The sequence below is a fragment of the Diabrotica virgifera genome, chromosome 8 (genome assembly GCF_917563875.1).
Source record: "Diabrotica virgifera virgifera chromosome 8, PGI_DIABVI_V3a".
In the NCBI taxonomy this organism is placed as follows: Eukaryota; Metazoa; Arthropoda; class Insecta; order Coleoptera; family Chrysomelidae; genus Diabrotica; species Diabrotica virgifera.
Window position 1 is genome coordinate 37,723,712 of NC_065450.1, and position 21,583 is coordinate 37,745,294.

General features: G+C 31.9%; 1 protein-coding gene across 3 annotated transcripts in view; it reads left to right on the forward strand.

Moving 5' to 3' along the window:
• Positions 1-3,801: 3,801 nt before the first annotated feature.
• LOC126889574 (high affinity cGMP-specific 3',5'-cyclic phosphodiesterase 9A) overlaps positions 3,802-21,583 on the forward strand; it is a 1,727,652-nt gene continuing 1,709,870 nt past the window's right edge. For all 3 annotated transcript variants that reach the window (XM_050657957.1, XM_050657959.1, XM_050657958.1), the window contains exon 1: positions 3,802-4,138. The gene's annotated coding sequence lies outside the window, so the exon portion shown is untranslated. The remainder of the gene's footprint in view (positions 4,139-21,583) is intronic.

The window sequence follows — 21,583 nt, forward strand, 5'->3', positions numbered from 1 at the left end:
AAGATATATATAAATAAACGTAGTTTTCTCCTGATAAAAAGACAGTAAATGAGATAGACCATATTTTAATAGAGAAGAAACATGCAAGCAATGTAATAAATGTAAAGAGCATGAGAGGAGCGGATTGCAACTCGGACCACTACTTGGTGAGAGCAGAATACAAAATCGAGCATAATACAAAGAAAAACAATAAAACAAAACAAGAAATTGGAAAACAATTCAACATAGAACTATTAAAAGATAATAACACACAGAAGAAGTATGAACAGGGAATCACCAACAGACTAATCAGGGAACAAGAAACGTCAAACCCAGACAAACAATGGAAAAATATAAGAGAAGCAGTCTTGAACACAAGTAAAGTAACCCTAGCGAAAACCAAAAGACAGCACAAAAAAAGATTGGTATGCTTAAGAATGTCAAGAAGTAGCATAAGCAATAAGAAAGGTAAGACTCAAAAATCTCACAAATAACGAAGATAGCAATAGAGAAGAATACAGTGAATTGAGAAAAATCATGAAAAGAAAATGTAGAAGCAACAAGAGAAAATATAACGAGAACAAACTAAAAGAAATAGAAGAAAAATTTCAACAAAAAAAAGAAATAAGATCATTCTACCAGGAAGCAAAAAAACTGTAAAGAGGATATCAGAAAAACAACCCAAATATGAGAGATGATAAAGGGATGTTGCTAAATGAACCAGAAAAAATAATGGGAAACTGGCAAAACTATTTCACATAACTGCTAAATAAGAGCAAAGTACAAAAGGAAACACACCATGAAATTGAAGATGATCAGATAGCAATATAAATACCCACAGAACAAGAAATAGAAAACTAAATATATAGCTTGAAAAATAACAAAAGCCCAGGAGTAACAGAAATATCGGCCGAAATAATAAAATCAGGAGGAAAAAGACTACAGAAAGAGATATATGACCTGATAAAAAGAATATGGGAAGTAGAAAAAAAAGCCAGAAGAGTGGACCATAGTAAGGATATGCCCTATACATAAAAAAGGTGATAGAATGCTATGCGAAAACTACAGAGGCATCGCACTACTAGAAATAGTTTACAAAAACTTGGCACAAAGTATAAATAAAAGGCTAAGCAATATTCGGAAAAGTACTGGGAGAATACCAGGCAGGTCTTAGAAACAACAGATCAACGACTGACCAAATATATACCTTAAAAGAAATACAGACTACCTGTTACGAACATAAAACAGTACTATATGCTTTGTTCATCGACTTTAAGCAGGCCTACGAAACAGTAAACAGACAGCAGATGTACGAACTGTAGAAAGAATTCGTGATACTAAGTAAAATTGTCAGGATGGTAAAGATGACGATGGAAAACACAACAAACGAAATAGCTTGGAAAGGGTATACATCCAAAAAGTTTGAAACCAAGGAAGGACTACGACAAGGAGACCCACTATCAACAACTGCATTCAATCTAACATTGGAAGGAATAATCAGAAAAAGCAGAATAAACATTAAACATGCAAGAAACTATATTTAAAAACGGACACCAATGCATAGCATTTGCAGATGATCTGACGCTATTAGCAACAAGCAAAAAAGAACTTCAAAAGTTAATGAAAAACATAATAACAGAAGCCAAAAAATTCGGACTTAAAATAAATGAAGAAAAGACAAAGTATATTATAATAATGGGAGAGATCCAATAAGAAAAAGATAATATAGTACAAATAGATGTAGAAAAAACATACTCGTTCAAAAGAGCCAAAGAAATTATTGACCTGGGAGCCAAAATAGATGAAAATGGTCATGAAGAAGGGGAGATAAAGGCAAGAAGGGCCAAAGGAAATAAAAAACACGGAGCATTACGCACACTATTGAAATGCAAATACGTATCAAGAAAACCAAAAATAAGAATTTATAAGACTGTTATCAGACCTACAGAAATATACGCATGCGAAACATGGGTGCTCAAGAAGTCAGAAACAGACCTTTTAAAAAGATGGGAGAGAAAAATGCAAAGAGCAATATATGGAGGTGTGAAAATAGAAGGTCCGTGGAGAAGAAGAACCAATAAAAAATTGGAAGAACTATATCAAAAGCCAACGATCACGACGACGATCAAAGCACAGAGAATACGATATTTTGGGGCACATCGAGAGAATGGGAAGTAAACGAATGTCAAAAATGGTACTCTCACGAAGAATACAGAAGAGGAGGCAAGACAGGCCAAGGAAAAGATAGGATAGTGTGTACGAAGACTTGAAGATAAGTGACATTGAGAGATGGAAAAAACTAGCATTGGACAGAAAGGGATGGAGGGAGGTGATGAAGGAGTGTATAAAAAGACTGAAGGGTAATTAAATAAAATTTTGCATAAAGTTATGTAAGTTATATTAAGTTATTTATTATTTATGTAATCAGAAATGTAAACATTTTATCCCTAGGCCTACAAGGCCTGTTGCGCTTAATAAATAAATAAATAAGTGAAATACTGGGAGAGATACATCAGTGATCTTTTTGACGATGTTTCTCGAAAAAATAATCCACATACTACCTGTGGCAACCAGTTAGACAGAGGTCCCAGTGTACTGAAATCAGAAGTCAGAAAGCAATACAGCAAGCTGAAACAATAAAACACCTGAACCAGATCAAATACCGGCTGAGCTACTTAAATTTTTATACAAGAAAAACATTACTTACTTAACCATTTCTTTAACAAAATTTACAACGAAGGAGAATACTAGATGATTGATTGGAGTAAATCAATTGGAGTTACGCACTAAATATACTTTTACAATTTATACAAAAACGAGTATTCCCTTTGTGCGAAAGTAGAATGGAATGGGTAATAAGCAACTTGGATTTGGAGATGACCTAGGAACTAAAGAGGCACTAATTTGTATATGCGCGTTCTCTTACAGAAAAGTTGTGACTTATCGATTTCCTGCTGGCAGCAGGACTTGGCCACTACGAAATAAGCTTGCTAAAATACTTAATTTACAATCAAGTAGCCTCTATTCAAGTTGGGGATATTTGTACTGAAAAACTACACATCAAAAGACAGGGTTGTGTTTGTTACTCAGTATTATTATTCTGTACTCTGAAGAAATTTTAACAGAGTCTTTGGATGACAGACAAGAGGGACTAAGACTAGGTAAATAAGTAATCAACAATATCATATACGCTGACGATACGGCCATTCTTATTCTGAATAAACTGAATAAAAATGGAATTTTTATTTTATTTTTATATTGGTCGTTACTTCTTTAAGTAGATAGGTCCATTTTCTGTTGGAATTTACCAGCTGAACAGACGGGGTCGTGAATTGTAAGTTTTTTGAATTCCCTCTTGTCTTCTTCGCTTCAGCATCCATCTGGCTTGCAAATTTTAGAAGCCTTGGAGGTGTTACCAAGGAAATGGACCAATAAATTTTCAATTTAAAAATCTTTAGTAATATTTTAATATTTTTAAATATTATTAATATTGCTATTAGGATTAAAAACTACTTCATCTAGTATCAGATATTTTTATAGTATAATCTTAGTACAATAATATAGGGTTAATGTGCGTATATTATCTAATACTAATAGATTCACACTACTCTAAATATAGGTTTCATTAAATCAACTAATTGATAGTTTCAGATTAGAACCCCATTATGCAATTCGTGTTACTAGGGCTATTTTTTAATACAGTTTTAAATACAATCAACGATGTAAACAAAAATATTAATAAACATCCTAATCTCTCCTGTAAAATATTCAAACGACTTGGCAACCCTGCCTCGCGGCGCCAATCCAGTTCCATGAGCGCGACTTTATTGTGAGGACGTATACCAACGATCTAGTTACTTGGTGGCTCCTTGTATTGCTCCGGCGATTGCAATTGTTTTAAAAAATCTTTTGACACTGACGTTGACGATAAACATACACGGCCATGAATAACTGCAATGAATGAATCGGTTTTATCTGACGAGACTACACAATAAAAATTGTGAATTTGTGTTTTTTGTTTATTTTAGAAAAACTTGTTTATAAGAAGGTAGTTTTTTTCGTGGATTGTTTGTGTAATTGTGAATAGATTTATTAGATATAGTTGTAGGCTGTTTGGATGTTCAGACAATTTTTGTGGTGGTAATTTACTGAGTTGAAGGTAAGCCTAGGTCAAAATTACCTTCCTAGATTTATTTAGCTTTAAATTCTGCTTGAAAAATCAAGTTGGTAGTGAGTGTATGTAAATATCAACAAGATTTATTATTATCACGTTTTTAGGTTAATTACATATTATATTTTGAATATAATGCTGTGATAATACCAATATTTAAGTATAATGAAGACCATAAATCAAAAATAAGTAAGCTTATATTAAGTTTTAAAAAATAATGATTCAAACCATTTTAAACTTTAAAGTCCAAGTAATGAAGCTTGAAATGGGACAAAACCTCGCAATTTTTACAGAACGGATCGATTTGCTTGAAAATTTGAGAATAAGTAGTGGATAGTCCAAGGATCAAAATCTATGATGCCTAAAGGCGCTTTTACCATGGGGGTGGTTACCACCACATCTCGGGAGGTGGAAATTTTTTATGATATTTTGACCGCAAAAGTTCGTAAAAACATTCATTCTAAGCAAAAAACGCTTTATACATTTTTTTGATAAAATTAATAGTTTTAGATTTATTCGCTATCGTAAGTGTTAGTTTTATATCGAACAAAATAATGTTTTTAATAAGTTTTCTGCTAAAAACTCCAAAAGTTTTCGTTTTATCAGAAGAGCTTTACTTAACAAAAATGTACCTTTTAAAAAATAAACAAAACTGTTTTTTTTATTTTCTTTAAGACCAATAGTAATCGAGCTCTATATATTATATCAGCTCTTCTTCGTCAAATGCTAAGTATTGTAGTTTCAAAATCAAAAGACGTGAAAACTATGAATTTTTCGAGGATAACTTGTTCAAAGTAATTTAAAGTATTTAAAAAATTCTATCTGCAGAAATAAAAAAAAGTTTCTACCTCAAAAATTAAGTGACTTATAACGAAAAGAATGTCAGTCCCTAATTTTTTCAGCGAAAAAGTGATCGGAAGCAATCCAGTAATCACCATCCTAATTAATATTAGTCATTGACCTTATTTGGTCCTTTTTATTTATGTATTATTAAGAGTTTCCAGAAGTTTGACCGGCTTAGAATGATTACTTTTTAAAACAATGGAGTTAAAAGCGAATAATGAAATTTTGTACTTTGAAAAAGAAATGGAATTTTCTTCAGAATAGAAAGATTAGCATCTAGACAAGGCGAAAACGGCGAGTTCGCTGGGAAAAATATTCCCATGAGATTTTTTTGCACAATCACACTCGTGAGACATCCCAGAATAAGGTTCAAGAAGTCGCCCTCGTGAAAAGTGGTCCAAATTTTTTTAACAATTTTTTTTAATCAAATTGCAAAAATCAATATTTTTGGCCCGGACTTTTGATAAGGTGAAGGTGTGATATAATTAAATGAGATTAATTGGGTAAGGTTAAGTATGATTAAAACAAATTAAATGACAAATAGCAACATATAACACGAATACATATAAACAACAGTTGAACCTTGAAATTTGTAAGCTTATTTTGTTAGTTGCTATAAAACGCATTGCAGTTTATAAGCTTATTTGGTTAATTGCAAGAAAACGCATAATTACATTGACTGATTCTTCCGTTAAGGAACTTGAAATGTTGTATATAGAGAGCGGTGTTTTGAAGTCCATGGAAATGAATTTTGTGTATATATTAAAATTAGGAATCACATTCATCGGGCATTCAAAAAAGATGTGGTTTAGATCCTCGAGACGATCACATTCACAAAAAGGATTATCTTTTATATTCATTTTATACAGATGTTGTTTTGTTAAACAATGGACCGTGCGCATTCTAATGATGGTGGTAGTGTGTCTTCTATTTCTATATTGAAAATTTGAATATTAAGGTTTTGTGGGAAAGAAGTCTTGAATTGTTTTGTATTGCAAAGTCTTCTTATGGACTAAAGATTTCCATTTTTCTTGGTAATCTTTTGTAATTTTTCCTCTGTTGACTGATAGGGCATCCTGGGGATCCAGTTGTACTTCCATTGGTACATTCAGGTCTCTTCCTATTTTTGCCAGTGTGTCAGCCTTGGTGTTACCAAATAGTTTAGAGTGTCCAGGTATCCAGGAAAGGAGAATTTTGGTGCCATTATCATTGGCTGAAGATATAAGTTTCTTTGTTTTTAGAGCCCTTATATCTGCTGAAGCAGATATGTTACATGTTTTAATATTGGTTATTGCATTGAGCGAATCAGAAAATATTATAGTTTTCTTTAGATGTTTTGGAGTTGCTATTTCCACGACACTCTCTGCTTTGCTTATGCTTAGAGCTCCAGGAAGTCTTGAGGAGGAATTATATTCAATACTCGGGATGCATATTCCAAAACCTACCATTTCTTCGTTTTTTTCAGGCATCAGTATATATATAAAGGTATGTAGTCCAGGGCCCATCTGTTTTGAGATGGACGTTGAGAGGTGACTCAAATTTTTTTGCAGAAATTTCTTGAAAATAACTCAAATAATAATATTTGAGTTAACCTCCCTCTCAAAAAGTTCCGGAACATTGTTTAAATCATCAAAATGTCAAACAATGAAGGAAAAATTCGATTTTTTTTTTGGTTTTTTGCTTATAACTTTAAAACTATTCATTTCCGAGAAAATATGTACTGACATAAAAGTTGAGTAATTAAATTTCCTATAATGAAGAATTGGTTAAAAATTGAAAAAATAGTCACCCTTGTTGCAAAATAGCAATAATTGCGAAAAAAACCATACATAAACAAGTATTTGCATTTTACGTTTTTCAACCATTTATGCTACACTTATGACCTTCATATTTCACTCAGAAAAACTATATGATACAGTTAAACAAAACTATAAATTTCATTAAGATCGGTTCAATACATTTTGCAAAATAAATTTTGCAATCCAGCTTTCGCAAAAACAATTCATTTTTTCAAAATGTTACAGGACTGAAAATAAAGCAGATAGCAAGTTAAAAAAATTTTTGCTTATAGAAGTGTACTGTACCTTTCATTTGCAATTTGCAAAATTAAAATCGATTAATTACCACGGCGGCAGAAATTTTTTTAAAATAAACATTAAATATTGGTGCTACGCGCAGGACAGCGGTGTTCGATTCACATAAAGTTGATTTCCACCAAAATTTATTCCAATCTTTATCTAATATATTATTTTCTTACTCTATATTTTGTTGTATTTTAATATTTTAATTCCACAAAAATCAAACTAATTTTATTATTGTTTGTGAAATTTTGTTTAAACAATTGCATATGTTTAAAAATAATAAACTTTTATTCTCTAAGTTATAATATATGAACAAGGAAAGTGTTTGCTAAAAAAAGTGTTATTTCAAAGGATAGAGTATGTGTTTTTATTTTGCAATAAACAAATTTATTTATTTATATCGAAATGTAATAAAAATTAAAATGTATCAATCATTATCAAGGGTAATTGGAATGCCCAATCAGAGCAAACTATCCGTGGTGGATAATCGATTTTAGTTTTGCAAATTGCAAATGAAAGGTACAGTACACTTCTATAAGCAAAAAAAATTTCAACTTGCTATTTGCTTTATTTTCAGTCCTGTAACAGTTTGAAAAAATGAATTTTTTTTGCGAAAGCAGGATTGCAAAATTTATTTTGCAAAATCTATTAAACCGATCTTAATGAAATTTATAGTATTGTTTTACTGTATCATAAAGTTTTTTTGGGTGAAATATGAAGGTCCTAAGTTTAGCATAAATGGTTGAAAAACGTAAAATGCGAATACTTGTTTTTGTATGGTTTTTTCCCAATTATTGCTATTTTGCAACAAGGGTAACTATTTTTTTAATTTTTAACCAATTCTATATTATAGAAAATTTAATTATACAACTTTTATGTCAATATAACTTTTCTCGGAAATGAATACTTTTAAAGTTATAATCAAAAAACGAAGAAAAAAATCGAATTTTTCCTTCGTTTTTTGACATTTTGATTATTTAAACAATGTTCCGGACCTTTTCGAGAGGGAGGATAACTCAAATATTATTATTTGAGTTATTTTCAGGCAATTTCTGCAAAAAAATTTAAGTCACCTCTCAACGTCCAAATGTACTAATATTTTTACAGATGCGCCCTGGTCTAATGGTCTTTTCCATATTGTTCAGTAGCCATAAGGAATTTTTCTTTAATCATAGGATCATATTTTTTGATATTACAATTTAGAATTGGAAGTGGATTTAGTAGTGTATCGTAGTCTACTTCATAGCATGGAAAATTTGCGCTTTTGTATATTTTTTTGACTACATTTTTTTGACAATGTCATTTTTTTAATGTCACAATTATATTAATTACTTACTAATAATACCTATTGTTTTTTGCAATTTTTTAAATTTTTTGCCATTCATCCCCATTTTCATTTCATAGGACCTCAATTTTTTTTTCGTTTATGTAGACCGCTTGTAGGTTTTTATCGAATACTGGTGGTCAATACCCAGACGACTTTGAGAATTAATGCTATATATGTAATTTGCGCATATCCCTCTATAGTTGTCCTGTACCTAATTGTCATATCGAAATTCAGATATTCCTTCATTTTTGGCTCTGCCGATGCCGTAGTGACTTTGGTATTTAGGAATGGATAAAATATGAGCTTTTACTGATTCAATCTGTTCATCTGAATGTTTATTGGGTCTGTTTTTATGCTTACCTCTCATATAAGGAATAGGAAGCATAGCCCCGTTTGACTTTATTTTATAAATTTCTTAAGTCTTCCACGAAAATTTTGAAGACCATTAATGTTTAGGAATTCAGTCTTGCATACCTCTTCGATCTAGTTACTTGGTGGCCCCTTGTATTGCTCCGGCGATTTGCAATTGTTTTAAAAAATCTTTTGACACTGACGTTGACGATAGACACTGTGGTACTAAGGCAAAACCCGATATGTCAAAAATTATCAATATCACAAGGAAAAATTCCTGTACTGGCTGTATACCATAAATCACCAAAAAAACCTTATTTTGTAAAAGGTATATGTATTTAAAATCCCTAAAAAGGGCTATATCACAAAAGGTTTTCGGAATCAATAATCCATCATCAGTGTTATCACAGGTTTACATGCTTTAAGCCACCAAAATATACCACCAAAATTTTACCCGTATATTTTGGTGGCTTAAAACATGTAAACCTGTGATAACATTGATGATGGCATATTGATTCCGAAAACGTTTTGTGATACAGCTCTTTTTAGAGATTTTAAATACATATACCTTTTACAAAATAAGGTTTTTATTTTTTCAAAAATTATCGATTTTTCGTTTTTAATGCCAATATGTACATTAAGCGATGAAGAATATGATGACAAAACCCTACATGGCTAAACGCATCCATGTAACCAGTAGATGATAAAATTAGTATCTGATATATTATGTCCACTATTACAACAACGCCAAACACTTTTAAACTCGTCTGCTGCAAAATCACGTTTTTTGACATATCGGGTTTTGCTTTAGCACCACATAGTGTAGTCACTGAAGGTGGATATGAGCTATTACCTCCGATTTCGTTGAACCTCCATCGATTTTCATGAAAATTGGTGAGTAGTTAGAGAATACCTCAAGGAATAAAGGTGACATGATGCCAACTTGCGCTTTTACCCTGGGGGTGGATGCCACCCCTTCTCGGGGATGAAAATTATTTTATTAAAAATAATACCATAAACCGATAGAGGGACAAATTCTAAGTAAAACTTGTTATAGAAAGTTATTAAAATAAATCAAAACTTTTTGAGTTATTAAACATCAAACATTTTAATTTGTCATAAATTTTTTTTTCATAAAAAGCCGATTTTTCATAAATAACTCAAAAACTCTAAGTTTTTAGAACAAAGTTGTTATTACCAAAATTGAAGCTAATAAAAAATGAAATAAACTAGTTACTAAAAGAATATTTTAGTGTTAATTTAAAGTGAGTTATAGGTAATTGAATGTATATTTTTTTCAGCGAGTACCCAAATCCAAATATTCAATTTTAAATAACGGAAAAATTATGGATTTTATAACATAAAGTATTAAACATTTGTCAAAGTACTTAAAAATATCTATCAAATGATTCCCTGAACAAGTTGATAGCGTTAAAAATTTATGCACCAAAAATTTTTCAAAATTTATCTTTTAAAAATTTTTCCAAAAAATGTGTTGTTTTTTTTATAACCCCGTCAATTTTTACGGTATCAGATTCAGCTAAAAACCATTTGAAAGCTAATTTCAATGGATAATAAATAAAGTCGAATTTATCCTTTTAAACCGCTTACTTTTTTAAAAATAAAAGGTTAAATAGTCCCGGTTACATGGTTGTCGCAGCAAAATTTAAGTTTTAAACGTTTCTATCTCGGTTATTTTTCACCCTAGGGAAATAGTAAAAACGGTAAAATATTTGGTACAGAAAAAACTAAAATTTGGTTGTACATCAGTTCTTAGGTATATTGAGTATTTTTGGAGTTATTATAAAAAAAAAAATGAAAATTACAATAATTTCAAAAATTTTGATTTTCGTAAGTTATATCTTTTCTCCAAAAATATGCATTATAAATCGGTCAAAATTGTTGAACTCATTACTTATACTAATATAAAGAAATTTTATTAATGATTACTATAAAATTTAATTTTTGTGGAAATGGCGTATGTTTTATTTTTCACTTTTTCCTAAAAAATTCGAAAGGGCTCTCTTATTTTTATCAAAACTTGCTTAATTTTGATGCTATTAACTTCTACTGGAGCTTGTTTGATAGGTATTCCAAAGTACTTTGATAAGTGTATGGCACGTATATTTTATAAAATGCATCGGTTTCCCGTTATTTAAGCTTGAATACTTAGATTTGAGTGCTCGTTTAAAAAAATATACATTCAATTACCCCTAACTCACTTTCAATTAAAATTAGTTTAGTTTTTTAAGCGAGGAGTTTATTTCGTTTTTAATTAACTTCAATTTTGGTAATTAGAACTTTTTTGTGAAAACTTATATTTTATGAGTTATTTATGAAAAGTCGGTTAAAAACATGGATTTTTCTCACGAAAAATTAAAATATTTGATGTTTAATAACTCGAAAAGTTTTGATTTATTTTAATAAATTTATATAACCAATTTTGCTTAGAATTTGACCCCCTATCGATTTATGGTATTATTTTTAATAAAATAATTTTCACCCACGAGAAGGGGTGGAATCGACCCCCAAGATAAAAGCGCAAGTTGGCGTTATGTCACCTTTATTCCTTGAGGTATTCTCTAACTACTCACCAATTTTCATAAAAATCAATGGAGGTTCAACGAAATCGAAGGCGAAAACCTTCAGTGACTGCACTAACAGTTACATACACGGCCATGAATAACTGCAGTGAATAAATCGGTTTTATCTGACGAAACTACACAATAAAAATTGTGAATTTGTGTTTTTTATTTATTTTACAAAAACTTGTTTATAAAGAAATTATTTCCTTTTAAATTATTTGCTTTATATTTTTTTTTTTTTTTTTACTTAAAGTCAGCCGCATCAATCATATTGGTTATTAGCGGATGGATTTAGTGTATACAATAATAATTATAGATAACATAATTATATGTGGTACAATATGTAACAGTCTCTTAAAAATTTCACAATATTTTCACTGGTACAGTCACTAAAAATCTCCGTTATAACTGATGGGATGTTATAAGTTAGTCTTTCAGCACTATATTTGGGACACTCTGTTAATACATGTTTCACTGTTAACGGCACATCACAACTCGTACATTTTGGTTGAGGTTTTCTTCATTAGATATTCATGTGTAAGTTTGCTGTGTCTTAATCGAAGCCTGGTTAATACTATCTGAAAGAAACGGCTAGAACGGCTAGGGGAGTTGTTATTCCATCGTACAAAATTTGGTTTTATTTCATTCAACTTTAAAGATTTTTCTTCCCAACATTTAGTCCAATTACATATAAACTTTTGTTTAAAATACGGTTTGAGATCTTCTGCTAATGGTTTTATTACCGGTCTGATATTTGGAGAATTTGCTATTTCTCGAGCATTTTTATCAGCTAGTTCGTTTCCTTTAATGCCTATATGTGACGGTACCCGCACGCAGTGGCGTGCTGGAACTTTTCAAGCGGCCCGGTGATTTTATAGAAAAGCGGCCTCCCATTCTCATTTTATCTTCTATTATCAGGATTTTTTATTCGTTATTTATAAAACAAAAATATAAATTATTTTTTAATTAAACATAAAACTTTGAATTTAATGACTTTTTTACTGTTTTTTTATTTAAGAATAAGCAATCTTACAAATAATAAATGTATGACAATATTGTTTGCAGCAAAGCAGAAAACGTTTATCCCCCATATAATCTGATGACCTTACTAGCTTTGAACAAACCCTACTCACCTTTGATCAATCTTTAGGATTGTTCTAGATTATGTTAAGTCGTGTAAATTGAAACTTAAGATTATAAAATTGTCGTGCAAATTAATAATACTCCATACCCCTACTTAGTCTGTGGTTAGTCACCCTGAACGACCTGGGTACGAAAAGTTTTTTTTTCCGTTCCCTACCCTTGATCGATTTGATTCGTAATGGTCTTGGTGTATGGTCAGGAGATGATTTTAAGAAGTGTTGCTGGCTAAATGTGCGCAGTTCCCAAAGGCCATAAAAGAAGAAAAAAAGGCAGAAACCATAATAAATTTTGCCAAAAAAATAAAGGCAAAAAACCATTTTGAATAAATGTTATATATGAATTTAATGTAATTAAGATAAAAGTTAAATAAAATATTTGAAAATTTTTTAATTATGTATTAAGTTGAATTTTAGTGTTATTCTGAAGCTATTTTCTTATGGCATAATTGTAATTAGCTAGTTTTGATGGGAAGTAAGCCACAATTGAATTTTAGTAAATCAATTATACAAGAAAGTACAAATACAAGTATAGTACAAATACTTTAATTTAACAATATTTAAATGTTAATACAGCGCAATAATTTACAGATTATTTTGCAATTATTTTGTAAAATAATTAACTCTGGGTCAATAATTTTCGCATTAAAGTAGATTTTTAAACAAATTCGTCGATAATTTCATCATTTTTAAGCTCATACAAAGCTTCTTTTTCTATAGCCATTGACATGTTTCCAAGTGATGTTGTGTTAAAGCAATTCTTAACCGATTTATGTATTTCATCGTTGAAAAGGTTCTTTCGATTTTCTTTTAACATATTATTTATTAGTGTGGTAGAGTTATTCTTTTCTAATTCTGAATTCGCCCATATAATAAATGAAATGGAAGCTTTTTTTAGTTCGAAAATCATTCCTAAGGTATTTTAATTTTTCAAGACTTTTTTTAACCATTCCGTACGCAGCCAAAATATTCAAACCATCTGTTTACAGATCTTCAGAAAGAGGAGTTGTGATAGTAAATATCCTCAAAAATGTTGTAGCAATCAGGATTGTTTCGAACGTTGCGATATTTTTCAAGTGAGCTTCAGATAAATAACGAGTTGTCATTACCACTGTTATTGTTAATCTCTTCTAAACTTAAAATTAATCCAACAAACATCTAAAATTACATCTAAAATTTTTTGTGAAAGAAACTTATTTAACCGGCCTCGAGAGGCCGCAGCCTCTCGATGATTGCACCGTTTCATTTATATGGCCAGCACGCCACTGCCCACACGAAGACTAACGTTCTGTTCTTCAGCTGCTGCATCTTGTTTTTAATTAATTTAGCAATCGGGTTGCAGGTGTGCATTTTTGACAGTATATGGAGGGAAATGATTGAGTCAGTAAACTTATATTATTTCACACATCCATAAGTTTTATTGTAATAATAGCAATGAATAATGTACATTTTCCTTTGTTTTGATTTTGATACCGTCCAATGGTTTGATATGTGTATTTGTGGTCAAAGGCGATTAAAGATGTTGGTTTTTACGGGGATTCATTATCTAAATCAAGTGGTTTTAACACAAATATATAATAATAATAAAATGATTAATACCCATCATAATTATCGATTTTTACTACGGTCCTCGAGTAAATACAAAAGAAAGTATTATAATGCTTAATGATCGATCATTGTTTTTCCTTTATTAGGTATATACTAGATCTATTATTGTTTGTTAATTTTTCTCTCTATTTTCCGAAAAAAACATTTCACCACTTATAAGCTACAACCAGTAATTACCTCGCAAAGTATTCCATGGCTAGTCCAATTAAAAATAAAGCTAAGATTAATATTTTTACAAAAACTAATATTAAAATCACCAGGCTTCCCGGTTAAACCGAGCATTCGACATTATATCTGATGTCTTCTTCAGGGTTTCTAGTGTACTACTCTCTTCACTGATCACTGCACTATTGTCGTGCAGTTCACTACAGTAATACACTACACTTCGGAGTCAGGAAAAAGGAACCAGGGCCTGACCAAGGTCATCCTTCTGGACTATGGCCTGGTACGGCCTTTAGAAGATTTACCACCTCCTTTTCATAAAAAGCCCTGTGGTTTCCGTTAAAAAAACCTTTAAACCTTGTATACGTAATGTATGCACTTTCTGTTATCCTCAAGAATGGGCATCAAACATCCTAATTTCTTAAACATTTAATTAATTTATTAAACACAACATTAAAATTAACAAAATGAATTAGAGATACAAAATGGGTAACCGAACCATGAGAATACTTTGCTACGCAGATGATGCAATCTTAATAGCCGAAAACGAAGATGACTACAACGCCTACTAGAAAAATTTAAAATATAACCTGACACTATCCACAGAGAAAACCCAATCGATGATAATATCCAGGAACCTAATTAGATGTAAATTAGTAATGGATGACCATATAATCGAACAGATAATGGATTGTAGATACTTGGGTGTGGAAATATCTAGCGACAGGCATTTGTGGCAAGAAACAAAACAGCCGGCAACAAAAGCAGCGAGAATATCTGGTTTTCTGAGGGATATAATCTAGCGGCTAGCAGAATAAATATATGAGCACCGAAATCAAAGTCCGCATTTATAAGACATGTGTTAGACCCGTACTGACATACGCAGCTGAGACAAGGGCCGAGACAATAAAGACCAAACAAATAATGAGAACAACACAGATGAAAATCCTAAGATCCATAAGAGGTATTACACTCAGAGATAGAATACGAAACGAAGACATATTGAGAGAGCTAGGCGTTCAAGACGTAGTGAGATGGACAAGAGCACGACGACGCATGTGGAAAGACCACGTAGATCAGATAGATAGATATTTATTTATTTATCATAATAGATAATACACAAAACAAAAACATTGCACTCCACACCTGTACAAATTACATAAGAATTGTCAAGGCAAGGAGCGCTGTATAATTATCATAAAGTATTACAAAAATTAAAAACATGAGACTAAACAAATAAAGAAATAAGCATTGTCAAATTAAACTAATCTGAAACATTCAATATATAAATAAAAAAAGAAAAAATAAAATAAAAATAAAAACACTGGAAGTAAAACAAACATTGCCAATTGGTTTCTAGGTTTTAGTTTTAATATAATGGATTAATAATCTCTTAAAGATAGTTGCATTATGGCTATTTTAATGTGATAAGGTATATTATTGAACTGTACAATTCCTTTATGAAACAAGCTTTTCATTGAACTGGACTTGTTCGTTGTTCTAACATAAAAATTTATTGAATTTGCAGCTCTAGTGCTATGCTCATGAACATTTGCTATCGGGATCAACTGACTGTTCAAATACTCAGGAAATAAATGGTTTACCATCTTAAATAAGAATGTCGTAGATTGGACATACATAAAATGTTCAACTTTTAACCAATTTAAAGTTTTCAGCATATCTTGAATTCGAGTATATCGATTGCATCTCAATATTACTCGCATAGCCTTATTTTGGAGAATTTGAAGACTGTCATAATTAGAACATCCTGTATAAATCAATGAACAACAATATAAAAAGCGAGGTAATATTAAAGAATTATAAATTGTTAATTTAGTTTGAAACGTCAAAAATGGTGATACTCTTCGAAAAAAAACCTATTTTTCCCTATCTTTCTGCAAATGTAATCAACATGTTTACTAAAAGTTAGTTCCCTATCCAATATGAATCCCAAATACTTTATTTCCTGAGCCATTCCAATTTTTTCATTATTTAATTTAATGTGAACATCCAAACTTAAGAATTTCCCGAAAAGAGTATTATTACCAATAAACATGTATTTGGATTTTAACTCATTGACTTTCAATTTGTTTAACTTCAATCTTTCAGTTAATAAATGCAATTCACGATTCATCGTGTCCACTACATCAACAAAATCTTCCCCATAAAAATATATTAATGTGTCATCAGCAAAAAGATGAATTTTACATTTGCTTAATACGTTTCCCAAATCATTAATGTACAATATGAAAAGTAGAGGTCCAAGTACACTGCCTTGCGGCACACCAATATCGTTTAACTGTGGATTTGACATTTCACTATTTAATTTAGTCCTTTGGTACCTATTTGACAGATAATTTTCCAGCCAATTAAAAACTGTCCCGTTAAAACCATATTTCTTTAATTTCAAAAGAAGTATATGACGATCTATTGTTTCAAATGCTCTTTTGAGATCTATAAAAACTGCGCATATACCGACCTCTGTCGTATCTAAAATACTTTTCATATCTGAGACAAATAACTGTAATGCGGTCTCACATGAATGAGAATTTCTAAATCCAGACTGGTAATTATACAGGATATTATTTGAAGTAATAAATTTAATCAGCTGATTGTACACCACAATTTATAAAACTTTTTCACAAAATGGGAGCATATTTATTGGACGTAATTGATCAAGTTTATTAGTATTAGGAACTTTTGGAACAGGAACTATAGTTGATATTTTAAATTGCTTGGGCACCAGGCCCTTCTCTAAACTCATATTAATTAAATTTAATAAAGGATAACCTAACATATGAAATAGATTTTTGATAATATCAAGAACTACTTCATCCGTACTATTTTTTTTATATTGAAATTTGATTATATCATATAGTTGGTTTAGTGATATGCTCTCAAAAGTTTCAAAATTTACATCAGATGGAACAACTGTCTGCAAATTTAAATTAATATCACTATTTTGGTCAAAACTTACAATAATATCTTTAATACTATCAACACAATATTGATTTAATATGTTTGCCAAATTTACACTATATGTTACACCTTCATGTTCAAGACTTTGAAATTGTGATATAGTTTTATTAGTTCCTACTAACTGTTTGAGATGTTTCCACATTTGTTTAGAATTACCCCTATTCCTATCAATATTTGACTCATAAAATCTAATTTTAATCGGATGGACCCTGAACGTATGGCGCAATGGGCGAAGACACAGAAGCCCAACACCAAGCGACCCATAGGAAGACCCAAAAACGATGGTACGAGAGTTGGAGCTCCGGATCGCAGCAGAGACTGTAATAGAAGAAACAGGACATAGTCGTATTACAAGAAGAAGAAGAAGAAGAAGAAGAAGAAGAAGAAGGAGAAGAAGAAGAAGAAGAAGAAGAAGAAAGAAGAAGAAGAAGAAGAAAAAGAAGAAGATTAAAATTAACAACCAGAGGGATAACAAACAAACTGAATGAAATTATAAGTTTAGCAAAAGAACAATAAGGTCGGGAAGATTATGCACCGACGTTATATTTATATTGAGGCTTCAGAAGTTCAAAAATCGTTAGAATACAATAAACCGGAATGTTTATATTTCGTGTACCTTCAGAAAGTATTTAACAGGGTCAAATTAAAGGACGTCATCGATTTGTTATACTGAAGAGAGATACCTCAAGGAATAATTAAAACGATCGAAAACGTCTACCAGAAAAACACACTAAAAGTAAAAGTAGAAGATGAACTAAATGACCCAATTTAAGCTGGCAATGGGATGAGACAGGAAAACTCCCTGAGTCCTCTATTATTCAACCTGATCATGAGTGAAATAGTAAAAAAAGGTGGAATTAAAAGAGGATACCTACCAAATGGGAAATAGGAAAACCCCAAAAACTCCAAATATAGATGTTAGAAAACTGAAAGAAGTTGATATAAAAACAAACTTCAACAGAGAATATACGAAAACTTTGATAAATTAGATACTAACACCTACGAGATAAATCATCAATGGGAAACACTAAAAAACTGCCTACTTGTTCCATGCAAAGATATATTTAAAGAACCGATAAGAAAGAGAGACAACTGGATGACCGACGAGATACTCGGTATGATGGACCAACGAAGACAAACCAAGAACAAAGACAATCACAATTACAAAATAATTAACAATGAAATCAGAAAAAGATAAGAGAGACAAAACAAACTTACTATGAGGAAAAATGTAAACGATAGATCTTTAGAACAAATTCGATCTGTTCAACCTGCATAAAAAGATTAAAGAAATGGCAGGGCTGCAAAAACGAAACCACAACACAACTGTTTTAGACAAAAATGGAAACACTATTACAACGACTGAAGAAAAGCTAAAACGATGGAAAGAATATATGGAAGAACTTTTCGACGACGAAAGAGGAAACCTACGAGACATATCTTTCGAAAACAGAGAAACAAGTGTAGAAATTACAAAGGAAGAAATATTGTATGCACTAAAAAACACCAGTAACGGAAAAAGTCCGGGGCCAGATCAACTGCCTATTGATATCCTTAAAATAATAGAAAATGAGTACATAGATGTCCTCTTAAAGCTCTTTAATCAAATTTATCTGTCGGGTGACATACCCAATGAATGGTTGACCTCAACATTTATTTGTCTCCCAAAAAAGAAATATGCTAGAGAATGCACCGACCACCGCACCATAAGCCTGATATCTCACACACTTAAAATGTTTTTAAAGATCATTCATAAACGCATTTACCAAACACTTGATATGGATATTGAAGAAACCCAATTTGGATTCCGTAGAGGCGTAGGTACCCGTGAAGCTCTCTTTGCATTCAACGTACTAATCCAGAGATGCTTGGACTTGAACCAGGATATGTACGTCTGTTTCATAGATTACAACAAGGCTTTCGATAAAGTCCGCCACAAACAGCTAATGGACGTCCTCAAAGCAAAACAATTACAATACAATGACCTTTGAATTATAACAAATCTGTATTATAAACAACAGAAACATATGGATTAACGAACACACATCAGAAGAGTTTGAAATTAAAAGAGGAGTGTAACAGGGGTGTGTATCATCACCACTACTATTCAATGCGCATATTCTGAAGAAATTATGAAAAGAGCTCTTGAGGGAGAAACAGCAGGAATAAAGGTAAATGGAATGCCAATTAACAATATTAGATATGCGGACGATACTATCATAATAGCAGACAACCCTAAAGACCTCCAAAAGCTAATGAACAAGATCGTTGAGTATGGAGAAGAGTATGGATGATCAATTAACATCAAGAAAACTAAATTTATGAAGATATCAAAAACCGAATATAATGATGAAAGCCTGACAATTAAAGGTAAAGCTTTAGAACAAGTAGAAAACTACAACTATCTTGGCACAATAATTAATCACACGAACGATTATTCCAAAGAAATCAAAGTTCGAATAGAGAAAGCATGAACAAACTTCAATAAAATGAGAAAGGTACTTTGTGCAAGAGAACTGAAATTAGACTTGAGAGTTAGGCTGGCAAAGTGCTATATTTTCTCGACTCTGCTTTACGGGATAGAAGCATGGACACTTAACGCATCGACTACTATAAAGTTGGAAGCATTTGATCTGTGGGTGTATAGAAGAATCCTGAAGATATCATAGACCGAGCATATAACAAACAACGAAGTCATGATAAGAGTCAACAAAAGACAGGAAATATTTGAAACCATCAAGACACGAAAGCTGCAGTATCTGGGGCATGTTATACGTAATGAGAGATACAACATACTTCAGTTGATTATACAGGGGAAAATCCAGGGCAAGAGAAGTGTAGGAAGGAGACGAATCTCGTGGTTGCGTAACTTGAGGGAATGGTACGGATGCACATCAACCGAACTATTCAGAGCAGCAGCATCTAAGATCAGAATAGCCATGATGATTGCCAACCTCCGTCGCGGAGATGGCACGTGAAGAAGAAGAAGAAGACCAAATGGGAGAAAAACAACTTACATAATCTGATATGCAGACGACGCAGTATTAATCTCTCAAAGTGAAGATGATTTACAATGTATGCTGCACCTGTTTAATAAAACCGCTAGAAAATCTAACATATTAATTTCCTCAAAAAAGATCCAATGCATTATTATAAGAGCAAATCGAATAAGATGTAATATAGAGCTGGATAGTCAGAGAACAGACCAAGTCATCATCATCATCACGTAGCGCTACAACCCTGGGTGGATTCTGACTGACTGTAACAACTTTCATCCAATTTGTTCAGTCTTCCATCAACCTAGGGTCAAATGGAATGTTTATTTTTCGGAAATCTGCTTGGATGTTATCTCTCCATCATGGGACCGTCCGAGTGGTCTTTTGCCTGTAGGAATCTCCTCCCATACCAGTCTTACAAGTCTCTCGTTATGAAGTCTGTGCAAGTGGCCTGCCCATCTTAGTCGCTGCGATTTAATTTCTTGGAAAATATCGGTGTCATTGTAGAGTGCCTTTAATTCGATGTTGGTTCTGATCCTATTCTGGTTTGTGTTAATATCGTGGTGAGGTCCGAAAATTTTTTATAAGTATTTTTTGTTCAAAATGTTTGAGTTTTTCTTCGTTTAATTTTGTCATGGTCCACGTTTCGCATCCATATGTTAGTACAGGTCTGACGATGGATTTATAGATTTGGATCTTGGAACTTCTTGTAAGATTTTTTGATTTTATAAGCTTGTCTAGTGCGAATAGACAGCGATTTGCTGATTGGATTCTGTCTTTTATTTCTTCAGTTACATCATTGTCAGCTGTTATTATGGCCCCCAGATACTTAAAACGTTGTACTCTTTCGAAATTGAAGGTAACCGTTGCATTTTGTCCTATCCTCTCTCTTCGTGTAGTTCCATTTATACACATATATTTCGTCTTCTCTTCATTAATCCGCAGCTCTACTTCGGTTGTTCCTCCTTCTACCTTGTTTAAAATCGTTTCTGTGGATAGGATGGAATCTCCAACGAGAACAATGTCATCTGTGTATGCTAGTAATAACTTGAGACCTTGAACCGATAGCTGTTCTGTTTTTATTTCGTCCGACCTCATGGATTTCTCTAATACAAGGTTAAAAAGTAGTGGAGATAACCATCACCCTGTTTGAGTCCACTGATGATATCAAAGCTGTCAGACAGTTTATTAGTTAAACGTAGTTTTGATATTTCACCCTCCATACAGACTTTAGTCATCCGCATGAGTTTCTTTGGCATTGAGAACTCCGTTTTAGGGGTTAGTCTATCAATAATGATGTTTAAGAGGATTTTATATGCCCTGTTTATGAGTGAAATTCCTCTATAATCCGCTCATTTTGTT